Below are 19,073 nucleotides of genomic sequence, written 5' to 3' on the forward strand. Positions count from 1 at the left end.
CAGATATAACAACAAAAAAATAAAATATAAAAATTAAAATATATGTATATTACAATGTGTAATAAGTTAAAATAAAGAAAACAACGTCATAAAAATAATGACCGAAATGAATGTTTGAAAATAACTAACTTACTTGGTGTTGTACTCCACTGCGTATGAATGTGAAATAATAAAAAAAAATTAAGGGTCGTCCACCATCGTCACCGCCACCACCACTGGAAAACGAAACCACGACCACAGACCACATAACCAACAACAAATACACCAACCATCTCACCACATATCCATTCATTAGCGGCCGCAATATGAGACAAAAAGTATGAAAGTGATAAGTTTTTTTTTTTTTTTTTTTTATAAAAAAAAGTATATCTAAATATGAAATAAATATAAATCACGTAAATTACTTATTTTTATTGTTAACATTAGAAAAATATAGAAAAGTATATATTTAATAAAAGCTGTTTGTGTGTATGCGAGTGTGTGTGTGTATGTGTGATACTATCGACCAGTATTGACAATATATTTTAAGGCAAAAATCGCTTAAATGTTGTTTAAGAATGTTAGATGATCAAATGTATTGCGTAAATTAGTTTTATTATCACACATCACTTCCCTTAATTTGAGTTATCTTTATTAAGATTTCATTACTACGAAAGAAAGAAAGAAGTTTTTATTACAAATTATCCAACTAAACTCTTTTCATTATCAATACATCACTGTCTCTCACATAATGATATGACCTAAAATTACTTTTTTTCGGAAAATTTGTTAAGCTACAAACTTCTACTTGTATTAAGTTAAATAAAACTTAAACCGTTTAATATAAAAATTCTCCAAAATACGTAAATTTATTCAAATATTATACAAATTCATAAAACATTAAATTTAGATGGTGTGAATGATTATTTTGCTGCTTGCCAAATACAAGATGTTGGTTGTTATGATAACTACATAGATATTCAGTCTGGTAGCTGCTTTTCCTTCTTAGGTATTGGTCCTGATGTGTTGTATCAAGCATTTCTCAGAATTAAATCGAATGCTATTGGATATGATGCCATGCCATTAAAATGTTTAAGGATTATTTTTTTTGTTCATTTCATCACACCTGCTTCATCTTGCGAACACAATAATCACTACGTCATCTTTCCCTTGTAACTGGAAAATAGCTAGAGTTGTACCCATCATTAAGGAAGGACAGTCGACTGAATTGGATAATCTACGTCCTATTTCTATACTTCCAGTCCTTTCAAAAGTTGTGGAACATATATTAAAGGACCAAACGATTGTGTACATAGATTGTAGATCTTTGATTCATCCCTCTCAATCGGGGTTTCGACGTGGCCATAGCACCACTTCTCTACTGTTATCCTTGACTGATTCAATCAGACAGTTTTTAGATAACCGTAAGAATGTTGTATTACTTTCTGTGCATTTTTCCAAAGTCTTTGATATGGTTGTTTAAGTTGTCTCATGATTTTGAGTTTTCACGTCATGCTTGTGACTTAATTAAATCCTACCTACACGATAGACATCAGTATATATCTATTGGCACTTCTCTTTCTCACACTCTACGGATCACTAGTGGTGTCCCACAGGGGATGCTTAAAAGCGTAAGTGAACCACCTTTCCTGTGTTCTTTAATTCTTTGTTTACAAGATCCCAATCAATTCTTTTCCACAGGTCGAGGTTCTGGATAGTTGAGTGGATTTGCCTCCCGTGGTACAAATTGACAGAAATATGAAAACACTCTGTGATGTTTTAATAATGGTAAAAGCCGTTTTTGTGGACACTCCATAATATATAATTCTGTGTTTATAGTGCCTGATGTCACAAATTATTGGCTTCATTTACCACAACTGAAAATGGCTTGCCACACAAGAAACTTCTTGGGGAGTGTTGTTTGTTTTTTTTGTACGGTATTGTTCTTGAACAATAATAAATCTTGACCCAGAAGTTGTGAAAAGTCTGCCAGTATATAAGTTTCATCAACTAATTTTTTCACTCGTTCGTTTGCTTCTAAGTTCTTTATCGCATTGCAATCTGGAACTTTCTGAACTTTATACGACTTTAACCCAGCATTAGTTTTGAGTCTTCGCAGAAAAGAAATCAGTGTATATAACTTTACGATCTGCTTTTCTGATGGAAGTTTTCGGTGCTCTTAGAAAGCGGTTATTAAAAAATAATAATTTTTTAGACCAAGGATAAGTTTTGGCTGGTAAAATATGTATACTTTTTTTTGACTCATTCTTTAGAGTCCTGCCGATTCGGTTTAAGCCATAAATCGGCCTAATATCAAAATTTGACCAACTACCGAAATCTAAATTGTTAATGTACAAGATCATAGATTAAAGAATTTTAAAGAAGAAATAAGTTATGAATATACAAAGGTGGGTTAAAAAGTCTTTGATTCTTTTGAGCTATATACACTTTGACCAACGTTTCTCATACTGATCCATGTGAGATACTTATGGCTTCCATAATCTCTCATACTTTCAGTCTTCGATCGGTCAAATAACATGATTTTTTTCAATTGTTTCGGCCACAACGAAATTCAGTTAACCACTTTTTTACCATTGATTCTCCTCCAATTTCTCCTTAAGTCACGAGGTAGTCTGCTATCAATGTCTATTAAACATAAACTGAATGACAGGAGTCAACTGACAGTGTTGCCCTTTCAATAAAGAGCTAGAGATTCAAAAAGTCGCGGACTTATATTTAAATTTTTTTTTTCGGAAATTATTAATATATGTTTCGATTTGTTTCGGATTTAACCGAGATTTGTTGGCCGAGTTTGGTTTCGGCCTAAAAAATTTCGGTCCGACTCTAGGGTTTTGTAGAAATAGTTTTATTTTGTTTTGAAAGTAATGGGAATGTAATTAATAGTGCACGCTAACTTTTGGTTCCCAAGAATTTTGACATTATAAAAAGATTCACTGTCGCTCCATTTTGAAGACGCAGGTATGAATCAGAATATATCGCGTTAATTAGATGTTACACCCCTCACAGTTCGGTGAACAAAGTAGTGATTTTTAGATAGGAATTAGTTATTTAAAACTAGTATACTTGAGAATTTTGACCTCACATCCAGAATTGTTCTATGTATTGTAGAAATACGTTCTGTAAAATGTTACTATATATGATGGGATAACCTTAAAAGATTCATCCCAAAAATACTGAAGCACTTATTTTACAGCTTGCTTATTCATACAAAATATAGCACATAAACGCGAGTTTCGTTGCGTTTCTGTAGTCAGTCCAGGCGCGGATCCAGGTCAACCATTTGGGGGGGGGAAAAATTAAAATTTATTCTACATTTTTCTTTTTATTCCTTTTTATATGAAAACTTTTCAGTTTCCTATTTCACCCCCTCTGGATCCGCGCCTGAGTCAGTTGAACCATCAACATCGCCTTATCGAATTCACCATGGTATTGAAAATTAATCTTAAACTGGCACTAGCTCTGTTCAACTTTTTATTTAGAAAATGCAATGAAAACAAGTAAAGGTCACACATGACAAATATTTGACGAAAAAGACGTAACCACAAAATAAAATACATTTGAATTCTTTTATTCATTTTAAAAACTTATTTTACTTAGGATGATGCAAAACAAAACATTTACAAATCACTCGTCAAACAAATTTGTGCTAGAAAAAGTGGTTACGCTTTTCTGATCAAATATTTTCCATATGTGACCCTACCTTTAGAAAGTATGAGCAAAAATATTTTTCTTTCAAAATTTCAATAATTTATTTTCGTGAATGATTTTCGGAAGGAGGGAATTATGGACCGATCGCAATGATATATGTTGAATTTTATGTGTATACTAAAATTTTTAAGAGTTTTATGATCTTTAAAGTGATTTTCGGAAGCAGGCCTTATATGGGAGCAATGATTAATTATGGACCGATCATCATAAAATTAGGTGACATGAATTCCGTAGAATTTATTTGGAGCGAAATTTGCGTAGATATTTACATAAATTAAACATTTATGACCGATAAAGTCAAATTTCGGAAGTAAATTTGTATGGATACTAGGCGAAATAATGGACCGATTTTAGCCAGTTTCAATAGTCTTCGTCCTTAGGCCTAACAAATGGTATGTGTCAAATTTTTATCGAAATATCTTCAAAATTGCGACCTGTACTTTGCACATGTATATAATACTTTATTAAAGTATTATATACAGTGGTTGACAAAACAACGAGTGGATTGTAACCACTCGGTTACAATCCAACGGGTCGTTGTCGTGTTGGAATCTCCAAACTAGCGTATGGATACATCACATCGTTTAATATGGTTCTGTATCCTATACCTGTCATGGTATCTTTTATAATATGAATTGGGTCCATACCTTGTCTTGAAAAACATCCCCATACCATAATATTGCCACCGCCAAACTTTACAGTCTTATTTGTGTACTTTGGATCTAATCTTTTTCCCTTTGGTCGTCTTACAAATATTCTCCCATCACTGCCTCTTAAATTGTATTTGGATTCGTCGGAAAAGAGGACAGTATTCCATTTCTGTATCGACCAGTTTAAATTATCCCTGGCAAATTGTAGACGAGCAGAACGGTTCTTTTTAGAAATGAGTGTTTTTTTTCACAGGACGATAGCAACCAATACCAGTCTCATTTGCCCTGCGACTAACTGTTCGGGTACTTATTTCTAATTTTAGGCTATGACGAGTTATTTTTGGGAATTTCTTGAACTCTCTCGCTATTAAATTATCTTGTCTAGGAGTAGTCTTACCAGGTCTTCCACCTAAATGTTGAATTTTTACAGAACCGGTCTCACGAAATTTCTTTAACAGGATGCTTTTTACATCGTTCTTTTAAATATTATTTTCGTTTTACACTTCTTTCTTGCAGAAGTTTAAAAGTTTCCATTGTTTTGTCAGTAGCGAAATAGTGAATATTTTTAATTTTGTTCCCTTTTTTCAGAATATAATTAATTATGTTGTTTGTTTTTCAGTTAATTTATATAAATAAAACTATACAAGTAAAATACTAAAAAAAAAATTTCATTTTAAAAAAATATTTAAAATTTTGGGCTACATATGGAATATTTGGAAAAGTTTCCATTGTTTTGTCAACCACTCTATTTATATCGGATATGTAATAGATTAATGCAGTGTATAGTATAGAATTTTAAAACATCTACTATTTTTTAACTTTTAATAAAAATTTTCCCATTAAAATTATATTTATTTGAAAAAACATAGTGTGTGAAAATACAATCATTAAATTGACAACACTTGTCTCCCTAAAATATTCGTAAAATGATGAGGAGAAGAATATGAATATAAGAGTAAAAATTACAACAAAAAAAAATAAATTAAAAAAACAAAAAAATATACAAAAATACTACCAAAAGTAGTAGCAGAGGAGAGAGATATGAGTGAGTGAGTGACGACTAACTATAGTGTGTGAATTTTATAATATTTAAGAAAAAAAACGAAAAAAAAAATAAATTCAAATTACCTAATCACTAATGGAATAAAACTAAATTTATCAAGTTATAGTGCGAAAAGAAAATTGCTAATAAATAATTTTTATTTATGCAAAGTTTGGACAAGTATTTTCTAAATATAAATATCTACTTTTCACCTCGAGGACAACTAAATAATAATAAACACGATTTACTTGGCAAATCTGTCTGCCTGGTGTTAGTTTTTCTAATTAACGCTATTTTATTATATTCGTTAATTCAATTCAATACGATGTGATGTGATGTGTTCATTCATTATTTATTTTCATTCACTTAATTATTTACATACTACATTTTGTAGTAGCTATGTTTGTTTGTGTAAACCCCTATTAAGCAATTAAAAATAAATCCTTTATTTAATTCTTCTGTTTAGTTTTAGTTAAATTTGTTTTGTTTTTTTCTTCTAATTTATGTGAAACGAGCGAGTTGTCGCCTGTATCGTATCGTTTTTTTTTTTTTACAAATTCTGGTTGTTTATTTCTAAATGGTTAAATATTTACCCAATTGGGTTTGGTTGGTGGTTTATTCTATGTTCCGTACATATGTTCCGTTTGTTTTGAAATAGAATATACAAAATGTAGTTGCACATACATACATACTTATTTTCTATTACAATTTGGTTCTATGTACGTATTAGTCTTTTTAACATAATAATAAATATTAATTTTATTCACTTGTCGTCTTTAAATTTTTGTAGTTTGTTTTCTTTTCTTTTTCTCCTCTACACATATTTTTGTATGTTTGTTTGTCTGTCTATTCTGTCGTATTGTGTCTATTTGTCTAGTTTTTAGGCCCTCTATTGTTGTTGTTCTTGTCATTAAATAGTTTGACAATTGGTCGAGTGGTTGGTCGTTCGTTCATTCGGTTGGTTGGTGGGTCGGTCGGTCATCACCCGGTTTTTTCATATAAACAGTTAAGCGGCTTCTATATTGTTTTTTTATGATTGAGCTGCTTTCCTTATTTTATTTTTTATGTCTTTTTTTCTGTTTATTTGTCATTTTTATTGTACGTAAACATTGATGCCAGATTTGTAGTTTTATTTGACATTTGACGATGGAACAATATTTTTGTAGCGTAATAAAAGGTGATTATCACTTTATTTAGTGGTTTTCTTTAATTAACCCTTAAAATTTTGAAGACCAGCTAAAATAAGAAGTATTTATAAGACATATTTCCGTTTTTATTGAGATATATTTTTGACATTTTAAAATTTAATAAAAAACATGTAAGAGAGCTTTATTCGGCTGTGCCGAATCTTATATACCCTTTATCAAATTATACTTCAAAATAAAAATTTTAAATATTTTTAGGTAAACAAATATTTTTTAAAGTTTTTTAAATTTTTATAGAAAAAATTTTTTTTGAATTGTGTTTTTTTTTTAAATTTAATTTTTTTAAAATTTTTTTTTTGTTCTTTCAAAGGTCTTTGAAATATCTATCATTAGATATCCATATTGTCTAGTAATCCAGATATATGTAAAAAATCGAGGTTGCCCTGGTTTTTTCCTCATATCTCAGCCATTTGTGAACCGATTTTGCTGATTTTAAATAGCAAACTTCTCGAAATCATGTCTGACATAATTATTGAAGATTTGGATCCCGAAGATATCTGGGTTCTTCAGAAAATTGATTTCAACAGACGGAATGACAGGCAGTCAGTCAGTCAGTCAGACAGACATACTGACAGACGGACATGGCTTAATTGACTCCGCTATCTATAAAGATCCAGAATATATATACTTTATAGGGTCGGAAATGGAAAATGTAGAAATTACAAACGGAATGACAAACTTATATATACCCTCTCACGAAGGTGAAGGGCATCTTTTTAAAATGGAATATACTACGAGGGTGGATCAAAATTGAAACGCAGGTTTTTGAGTAAAAAATTATTTTACATTTATTATTACAATTATTTTACAATTATTTACTAAAGAAAAGATTTGTCGAATAGATATTTTTTGTGAAAGTCAAATCAAATCCAAAACCCCGAGACATTTCTTCAGGTTTGGAAACAAGAAATAGTCACTCGGGGCTACATCCGGAGAATATGGCGGAAGAGGGAGGATTTCGTAGCCAAATTCATTGATTTTTTCCATGGAAACTGTACATGTGTGTACCATTTTGTGCCCCCGATTGTGAGCAAACGCAGCAACCATCGGAAAGCTTTCTCATACCCAAGTAATCGTTCAAATTTGAAACCACAGAGCCATGTGAGATGCCTATGGCTTCCACAATCTCTCGCACTTTCAATCTCCGATCGGCCAACACCATATCGTTGGCTTCTTCCGTGCTTATACGGCTACAATTCAGTAAACAATCTTTTTACCATTGAAATTGATGGTGCAGAGTACTACTATATGGCTAAGGCCTTTATTTGAGTGATGGCTAATGAGCATACGAAATTCACTTTTTTTCCAATTTCTCCTCAAGTCACGTTGAAATGTCTGTTATCAATGGCTGTGAAACACTAACTAAATGACACAGCTCAAATTTTGTCAGGAGACAACTGACAGAAGCCTGTTGAAAGGAGCAGTGTTGTCCTTTCCGTTAAGAGACCTGTTAAAACCGAAACTATCATAATATGTTCCATTATAACCGAATCTCTTTTATTATAACTATTATCAATTTCATAATATCAACTCACTTTCCAGATACCATCGCAGTTTCGATTTGGATTAAGTATTTATTGTCAAAGCAATGAAAAATTAGGTTTAATTTTCACAAACCTTTTTCTGGCCCATTCAGTGACTCATTCACATTCCCTCACAACCGCATATTTCTTGTTTAGTTTTAATAAGATACACCCAGTGTCTCTTTCTTCGTGTTATTATTTGAATTCTGTATTTTGTGATCTACAATTTCCCATAGGCTTTTTATGGAATTGAGATCTGGCCACTTCAAAACGCGTACCTGGCTCAGCGTGTGGATACATAACATCGTTTAATATGGATCTGTATCATTCCAGTCATAATATATTTTATGATATGATATGCTGTAAAACAGCACCACACCATAATATTACCACAGCCAAACTTGTCTGTTTAATTTGTTTACTTAGATCCAGTCTCTTTTCCTTTGGCCGTCTTACAAATATTCTTCAAACACCGCCTCATAAATTGTATTTGGATTCATCCGAAAAGAGAACAGCATTCCATTTCTTTCCATTGTATAGGTATGAGCAGTACGGTATTTTTAGAAATAAGACGTTTTTACCTGCTTAATTTGCCCTGCGCTAACTGTTCGATAACTAATATCCAATTTTAAATTATTGATATTTTTTTGGGAATTTCTTAAACTGTCTTGCTATTAAGTTATCTTGTATTGGATTAGTTTTACGAGATCGCACTTCCCAAAAGTTGCGTTTTTACATTACCAGATTTATTAATTAAATATTTACAGGATATATTTTTTGCTTCGGGAAAGAATTCGCAGTTTTACTATAAAAAAATAAAAAAGTAATACAAATTTGAGAACATTTTAACTTTAAAAAAACGTTTTTTCGAAATGGGTCGGCGGATAGAGACTTGAAGGCGCTACGAACAAAGTCCCCAATCCGAAAATTGGGGGCTTGTTCGATACACCCCAGAGTAGAAAGTCCCTTCGGCAATACAGAAAATATAAATATTAATAAATTTATTTAAAATTGAAGACATTGAACAAAAGTCCCAAACTATTTTTGGGATTTATTTAATTTTCAGTAATTGGGGAATACTTTTATTATTAATTAAGTACCCAATTTTAAAAATTAAATAAATCCCCAAAAAATTAACTAAGTCCCTAAATTTCGTTGTTGGTTTTTTCTGTATAAAATGTTGGGGCTTTAATTCATATTCGGTTTGGGGACTTTGTTCGTAGCGCCAGATTTGAAACAACGATCAAATCTTCTCTCAAAAATATGTATTTTGATGACCTAGACAAATCTTATTATATGGAAGGGATAAAAAAATTGTAGAAACTTTGGAGAGGTTTTATCCAAAAACCTGTGTTTTATTCAAAACGTCGCGAACATATTGATCTGCCCTCGTTTATGTATTTGGTAAAAGGTTATGTTCTTGAAAACTGAAAATACGGAATGAATATAGGTACCAAGTTTTCAAAAAAGTTTCCAATGGATTGTCACTCACCGTAAATTAGATGATAAGTCATTATTAGACTATTTCAATGTAATGTAGACAGTATGTATTGCAGTAATTTAATTTATTTTTCACAAGATTTGTACATATTTAAGCCTCTAACCCGCAAGAGTGCCTCAAGGCATGCATTACAAAATACCAATTATCTCAAAAAGTCATTATAGGTATATTTTGTTTTTAAATTTAACTGTGACTTTTGTTACAGATTTGTTAACATTTCCCTCGAAGGTCAAAATGCATTCTGACATTTAGTTTTTGTTCTGTCAGCTGTTTTGTGAGTGATGTCATAATTTTAGCACATGACATTTTGTGACATTTTTTTTTTTTTTTAAAAATCAAAGTTTACTAACTTTTAGTTGCCCGATCTATTCGAAATATTTTCATTAGTTTTACAATAAAATCATATCATAATTATTGTTTCTTACACCTAAATCGACAACAATGCCCTGAGACATTCTTCACCTTTTTGCATTTGGTTCCTAAACTTAATTTGCAAATTAGTTTCTAATGTCTGTTCTGAGTCTATTGGGTCATAATTGCCCTAAAAAGAAATTATTCGAAACTTTGTTTTTATCTTTTTAAAGTTTGAAGGTTAGAGGGTTAATGATTACTAGGTAGTTATCAAATAATCGATTTTCATCTTAAACATCTGGCATCGCATTGTATAGCTACTTATTTCATGTTTGCAAAAGTTTTCTTGTTATTCTATTTCATTTTACATCCATCCATCCATATTCCTTACATTACATTAGCTACATAGGTATTTTTTTTTATAAAATTTATCTTGTGTCTTCGCTTTCGTTAAGCGAAAATACAAGTTCTCTTCTAATTTTTCTTCCATCTGTTTTCTTTTATTCTCGTTTGTGTGAGTGTTTTTTTTTTGTTTTCTTTTTTGCGATTCGACAAATACAAGACAAGTACAAGTGAAATATGCAGAATAATAAAAATACAATTGTGTGCTAAAAAAGAAAAAACAACACAGAAGAAGAAACATGACTGAAAACAGCAAGAAAGAAATGTAGCAAACAGCGGCTGCAGCAGCTGTGGCCGCAGCAGCAGAAAAGTGAATTTGGTGCTCTTCTTCTCTTTTGCTTTTTTTTTTGTTTTCTTTCTGCTCTCTAGTGGTGGTATCTCTTATCTTACAAATACACAGGCACTTTAAACGGCCTAAAAGTATCTGAAATATGTGGTGTAGTTTATCAAAAAATATACCTACCTAATAATTTAAATATTTTATTTTTTTTCTCCACCACATACCTATGTCGTGTCACCACTACAACATACATATTTTGAAATATGTATTTGCTGTTGTTATCTTTATTTTACCTTAATTCAAAAAAAAAAAAAACTAATTAATAAAATTCCGTATTTGTGTCATTTCACATAAAAATGTCAAAATTTTCAAATATATAGTGTCAAAGTATAATTGCAAAAAAATAACCAACCAACAACTATAACAAAACAAATGTAAAGAAAACAAAAACAAAAGTGATAATTTTCAACTTTAAATACAAAATGTTCTTCATAATAAATATAAATATTTTATCTTTTCAAGTATGTTGTGCTGTTGGTTGTGTTGTTTTTTTATTTTTTTTATTCTATCTTGTTTTTGTATCTGTTGTTTTAGCTGCTTTTAAATACTACATTTACTTGCACTGCAAAATTTATTTTATTTCATTTTATTAAGTTTTGTGTTTTTTTTTGTTTGTTTTTATTTTCGTTTTTATGACAAATCTATGATAAATTAAACAATTCAATGTTAATACTATTCTCAACAATATTGTACAAAAAAACAACTACAACAAGCGAAATATTTATACATATTTGTTGCTGTTGTTGCAAATAATGATGATGATGAGAATTTAAACATGTGTTTAATTTTCTGTAATAATAAATCAAAAATCAAGAAATCTACAAATAAATTTATCGACTGCGACAGATAGACAAACAAATATTTACTCATTTTAAATGCTAAAATTTATCCTTCTTTTGTTGTGTCGTGAATATATTGATGTTATTTAAATTTGATTTATTAAACAACCTACACTGTCATACCAATGCCTGGTTTTGCAGACCAAAACCTAAAATTTGGCCTATTCCGAAACATTTCAACTAATTTTTAGGTTCTTGCACCCCTTTACATGGTTGAATTTCACTCAATTCCATCTTGAACAGACAAGTATTTTTTTGAGGATACGAACTGTTTTTTATTATATACTAGTTGATCGCCCCCGATTCGCCCGGTAGCATTTACTAATGTTAGTTCTTCAAGTTTCTCCAAACCACTCACACCAGCCTGTTCTTATTTATTTGGAAATAAAATATCTAAATTTGTACTGCATACTTTAGGGAGCTTTTTATTACAGTTGGCAGGACTCACAAAAAAAAAAAGAATTTCCGAGTTTTACCCGGAATTTTTGAATTTTTTTTCTTTATAAACCATCTCCTAAAAATTTCGAATCGAATAAAAAAAAATCTGCCAAATCGCTCCAGCCGTTCTCACGTGATGTCATTACATACATGGACAATTTCATTTATATATATGTATATAGATAGATTAGTCTTTTGATTTTATTGAAATTTTAATTATCTATGTAGAAATTATTGGAATATCAGAATTGCTGGTAGGTTACAATTAGAGTTTCCTGTTTTATTTTAGCAAAAAGAAAAAAAATTTTCAAAATATGTACGTGAAAAATTTCGGAATTTTCAAAACTTAAAAATATTAAGAAACCTGCTTCCATTATCTTGATTCTATCTTTTCTTCCAAATTGTCTAGGTATTTATCTTTCTTTCCTATTTTTTGTCTGTTTTTGTAAAATACAGAATAAATTCATTTTAAATATTCGGTTTTGCCATAGAATCCAATCATTGTCGGAATCCGGTTTTGAAAACGACTAAAAAGAACTTATGAAATCCAATGTAAATTTTTGTTTAATCGATAAAGAATTTAATTCTATATTGAATAAAAACCGATAACTTTGGATTCTATGACAACTACGATTAAAACCTTTTTTTATTGGATCTATTTTCAAAACAGATCGTACACCAGTTACAATAATTATATACAGGCGTTAAAGTAATTTTCAAAAACAGTGAGTGTGAAAGAAATTTAGAATCGTTAAAGCTCTGATCCGAGGCGACATTAGTATATTGGGTCTATATGAAATAATGAACCGAACCGAGTCTCCTGAAGAGTTGATGTAAAATTCGAACGGATTTAGATAACGTATTGTCATTTTGAAGTACATAGTTACATTGTAGTGTAAACTAAGTTTTTTTTTGGTGCGATCATTTCGAATTTAATGCCAACAAAGCGGCAAATGCGGGAAGTTTTGCTTTACTTCTTAACCCTCTAACCCGCAAACTTTAAAATGATAAAAAAAAGTTGTCGAATAATATTTTTTAGGGTAATTATGACCCAATAAACTCAGAACAGCCATCAGAAACTAATTTGCAAATTAAGTTTAGGAACCCGGTGCAAAAAGGTGAAGAGTGTCTCAGGGCATTGTTGCTGGTTGAGGTGTAAAAAACAATAATTATGATACGATTTTATTGAAAAGGTAATGAAAAGAACTAATAACAAATATTTCGAAAAGATCGGGCGATTAAAAGTTAGTTAAACTTTGATTTAAAAAAAAAATGACGTAAAATTTCACGTGCTAAAATTATGACATCACTCACAAAACAGCTAACAGAACAAAAACTAAAAGTCAGAATGCATTTCGACCTTCGAGGGAAATATTAACAAATCTGTAACTAAGGTCACAGTTAAACTAAAAAAAAAAATTTTAAAATTTTTAGGATAATTGCTGTTTTGTAATGCATGCTTTGATGCACTATTTCGGGTTAGAGGGTTAATTTTTAAAAAATGCAGCTGAAGCACTCTGATTGCTTACCAAAGCTTATGGTGAATGTATTCCATCGAATTCAACGTGTGTGATATGGTTTGTTCTGTTCAGAAATGGTGATTCTGACATGGAAGACAAAGATTGCTTAGGCCAGCCAAAAAAGTTTGAAGAGCTAGCAAAAGCATTGGAAACGACTCAATAAGCTATTTCAAAACGTTTGCGAATAGCTGGATTCATCCAAAAGCAGAGAAATATGGTACCATACAAATTGAAGCCGAAGATTTTGCATGTCCGAAATTATGTTTAAAGGCTATAAAAAAAAATCTTTTTATCACCGAATCATTACTTGCGATGAAAAATGGATTCATTACATGTGATGACCGGCCACCAGCCGAATCGACGCCAAAGCTGCTGAAATCTGACCAGACCATCACACGGGGAACTGTACCGAAAGCAACTGATTTGTTTGAAGCGTTGAAGCCTTACCGAACGGCTGTAAGCCGGCTGAGCCGAGCCGCCGATAAATTTTCAAAGAATTTCTTTTTTGGATTAAGTCGGCTGGAACATAGCGGCCATTTATGATAAACGTTTCTTAGTAATTTCATAAAATTTTCAGAATTTCACTTTTTAATTTTTTAGAATTTGAGTAGTTACTCTTTAGTCGGCTGACAGCCGGCTAGCCACCGCCGCCAACCTTTTTTGGAGTCAGCCGCAGCGAAATTTAGTCGACGCAGGTCTCTGGGCCGCCTTACCCGCTTTATAGTCGAGACCGTGTCCGTCCGACTACTATTTGTTTCGATCGATGTAGAACGCTCACTCTGGGATACGCTTCACTTTAAAACTGAGTATCCGATATTGGATTGGTTCGTTCTTGGCCTCTAAAGATAAGCAGTTCTTTTGGCTCAGAATCCATATGTTGCCAGAAATATGGAAAATTATCATAGCTATCAATCGTTACCATATAAACATTCTTAGCAAGTGGTATTACATGTTTTAAACTTTACTATCTGTTCGTCTATCGGGACATTGGTTTGAAATTTTCTTTATATCAAGATAGAGCCCTTTACTGCATGATGTTGAGGATGAGTAATGCAATGCCTCCAATGCAATCCTCTGACTGTTGAAACATTGAGATGGTTGAAACATTTATAACTGTGTAGCGCCCTCCTAACATAAATAAATAATGGCTATAAAATATAATGAATATACCACCAGAGGCGCTGTTGAATTTAAGTTTTGAATTTTTTACTTGAAACAACAAGGGAACGGAGTCTCAAGGTCTCAATGTGGTTTACATCGGGTATATATAAAATTAAAATATTGCTCTCGAACCGAACTTTTATATAAAATCGTTAATAGCAGATCCAAATCTTTAGTCCAATGTTTTAAATATTTCTCATTCTTGAGGGAATATTGAAAGCAAATATTTTTAGAAAACTAAAACAGTCAGGGAAAGTCTAATTTAAACGAAAAGAAAAATGTTACATTTATTAATCCTAATGAAAAGTGCATACGTTGGAAATTTATAAAGATAATAGAAACGTTCAAGTAATGTGCAGCATAATTTTAATTAGACTTTTTGCAAAATATCAGCTTCTGAATTAGTTCTTTGAATAAAAATCTCTACATTTAAATAAATTTCTTTTGTTACTAGCATTTTCTTGATTTTTTTTTGTGTGTGTTTGTGTGTTTTTCTTTTTAATTATTGTTCAGTGTCACGTCTGATTATTATCAGTTGGTTGTTGAATGGAATCGTATGATGTCTGTCTTTCTGTCATCCCAAATTGTGTCATTTCAAACAAAACGAAAGATAATTACATTTATTATTAAGATTTCTATTTATTCTTTTGTTTATTTTGGTTTGTTGCGACCAAATACAGCCCCCAAAGAAACACAAATACTGAAGAATTTATACTAGATAATGAAAATTGCATAATCGTAAATTAGGCTCAATTTTTTTTGGACTTCATTTTATTTCGGCTTATCTTTGCAGTTGATTTATGACAAGTTTTTAATTGTTTCAAATATATTTTGAGGCCATAAAATGTAAAGTGTTGTTTTAGACTTTAATTGTTTTAAAATGTTTAATTTTTTTTTGATTTGATTTGTTTTAATCTAAATATCTATTGTTATCTCTGCACAATTACACCCATATTTATTTTTCTAGTTTTATGTTGATATAATTATAGCAAGTTGTGTCAAAAACAAATCAATTTTATATGAAATTGTTATTATTTTTGTTTATAAATTTGTGTGTTTTTATTGCTTTAAAGACATTTGTACGGGAAACGGTATTATTTATTGTATTATAGAATATTATTCTACCAAATATCTCTTGAATGCTGATCACGTAATTAACACAAACACACCTTTTTACACGTTTTAACAATTAAAAAATACTCAAGTTTCCATAGGGCGGGGGACTAACGAAAGTTTGCGTTGTAGGAAAAGAAAATAGCAATTTTATTGTCTATAGTATTTAAAATTCTCTTCTTATTGTTCTTAATTTTATAATGTAGCATATTTTATATCCTTAATAAGCTGCAATTACTAAAATTTGTATGAATTTTTGTTAACAAAATTTAAAAATTTGAATTTTCAAAATGTTAAAAATTCTACTTTATTTAAAACCTTTTTTATGATTAAACAAATTGTTGGGATCTCAAAGGGTCCGTATAAAGACTTCAGGAAGCAGCGATCTGAGGGAAACATTAAGCTTAATCACTGTATTTTAATTTATTTTCCAATTTCAGTTTGATTTCATGACAAAATAATATACTTCGAACCTGATATATTCCCAGAAGAAATAATTGAAATGAAATGTAACTCGAGTGTTAATTTTTATTTGAAATCGAAAACTTGGGTTGATTCTCGTTTATTTTAAAGTTTTCTCGCTTGTTGTCTCAGAAGCGTTGAATCTATTCACATCTATCGGCAATAACATGTGAAATTTATGTTCCCATGAAATATCCATTTCCCTTGAAGACAAAATTGCTATCGTGAAATTCCCCATGAACATTTCATTCACAATAGTTCATTTTGTTTGTAACAGCTGCTTATTGTTTACACAATTCCATCTAAAAATTTCACAACAAGGGGAATTTTTTCACGTGAACAAAGTTGATGAAAGAAAAAAGGAAAAGGGAACATATTTCATGTGAAATATTGATTCGCGATAGGGGTGATTAACTCTTTGCGGTTTAGTGGTCACTTCACTAACCACCTTTAAAATTTAAAATATAGTTTATTGGCATCTATTGCCATTTTGCTAAACAATTATATTTTTTGAAGTAATCACTTATGGTTAAATAAATATAGTAATATGAAAATATGTATTGTAAAAATCAGTTTTTTTTAAGAGACTTTCACGCATTCAATAAAAAAAAGCACAGAGTGTTTATTGTTCGTCGAATTCAGTGTTACTTTGCTATTTCGTTTGTTTGGTCAGAAAATTTAGTCGAAAATATTCGATTAGATTTTTATCATAGTTATTTTTAATGCCAACCGCCACGGTGGTTAGTAAACTAACCACTTCACTCCACAAAAAACCTTGGAATGGGGTGGTTTTTTTATGTTTTGATTAATTTTTTTCTCTTACTTTTTATAATAAACTAACCTTGATTAATAGGGCCCATACACAACACCATCGTTATTGAGCAATCAAGTGATTGTGCAATTAAGCTTGAAGCACACAATACACCAGCATGCTGGTACAAAATTAATTTTTTTTTAAAATTGTGTGAAAACGGTTATAATGAATAATGATAAAATTTGTGGTGCACTTATTGTTGCTATTATCCTAAAACGAAAAATGATCAAAAAAATCGTATTTGGATAAAGAAATGGATAGAAAACAAAGGGGAACTAGAACATATTAAACTTCTAAAAGAATTGACAATCAGCGCAGAAGGTGATGATGGTACATTTTCCTTCTCTGGAACATTCCTGATCTTCCAAAAATTGAGTTTATCGTAATACCACAACGAAGACTCAAAAACATCATCTGTTCCTGCAGCAGATTTTTCACTTTTTTGGTCGAAAAACTTGGAATTTGTTCGAAATTTGTTCTTTTTACCACTTTTTCTCTATCTGCTTCTTGGTCCACCTGTTTTAATTGTTCTACCATTCCGTACTTTTAACATTCCATAGGCTAGGCATTGTTTACGTTCGAGAAATGCTGCCCAAAATATTTTTTCTTTGGCATTCATATCTAATTTTTTTTATTTTTTTGATGTTTATGCCATGACGATTTTAATTTTGTGAGCTAATTTTACAACACAAGATTCAATCATGCTGATACAATCAAAAAAATATCAAATTAGTTTTGATAAAGCACCAGCAGCTGGTACAATCGCACCACAAGCTCATACATGTTCAATCAGCTGGCACAAGCACTTGATTGCACAATTATATGGTGCTGTGTATGGGCCCTATAAAGTAAAAATGCAATTACTTGGCTGAAAGAATTAATTCAATTGTCATCGACATATTTGTATGAAGCTTTTCCTGCACTTCTATCTATCACAAAAAAGAATTGATCACGTGTGGACACTGATGAAAATGATGTTAAATGATGTGCATTATCTGAAATTTTCTCTAAACATTAAACAAAAACAGTATCGTGGCCTCATCTTTTGAGGCCAAGAACGAATCAAGCCAATTTCGGATACTCTATTTCAAAGTGAAGCGTATTCCAGTAAGAACGTTCTGCATCGATCGAAACAAATAGTATTCGGACGGGGTAAGGTCTAGACTATAAGGAGGGTGAGGTAAAACTGCCCAACCACATTTTTCTAAATAGTTTTTAAGACGGATTGCAACATGTGGTCGAATGTTATCATGATGGAATATTACGGTTTCATGCCTGGCCGCATATTCTCGGCGTTTTTCGGCAAATGCTCGATTCAAACGAATCAATTGCGTTCGGTGCAGGTTCCCTGTGATGGCCTGACAAGCAGCTTATAATAGATAGGACCCTTTTGCTACCCCCAAATACAGAGCATTACCTTAGCGCCATCGATATTTGGTTTTAGTGTCGATTGGGCTGGTTAACCGGGCTACACATACGATCAATTATGCTTCGGGTTATCGTAATGGATAAATTTTTCAAGCATTATTTCAGACATACCAAATCCACTTTCAAGGTCTATCGGCTTCAATTCGTATGATACCCATTTTCCCAGCTTTTGGATGAATCCTGCTGCTTGCAAAAGTTTTGAAATACCAATGATTTTACATGCTCTTTTTGAGTTTGACAACAATCTTCAAGGAGTAATGAAGACCAATTCTTGGTGTTCAAATTTTTTTGGCTGTTCTGGGCGATTGTTGTCTTTCTTGTCAAAATCACCACTTCTGAACCGAACTCACCATCCCTCACACGTTGAAGCAGATGGTACACATTCATCATAAGCTTTGGTGAGCAATAGGTGTACCTCAGCGGCACTTTTTTTCATATTAAAGAAGTAAAAAATCTTTGTTGTTTACACTACACATGGTCAATTACTAAGTGAGAATAAATGTCAGACATGTACCCTTCAAAATGACATATATGTTATTAAAAACAAAAACCGCCTTCAAAAGATATGCCATCTAT

Source organism: Calliphora vicina, chromosome 1 (genome assembly GCF_958450345.1).
Source record: "Calliphora vicina chromosome 1, idCalVici1.1, whole genome shotgun sequence".
NCBI classification, from domain to species: Eukaryota; Metazoa; Arthropoda; class Insecta; order Diptera; family Calliphoridae; genus Calliphora; species Calliphora vicina.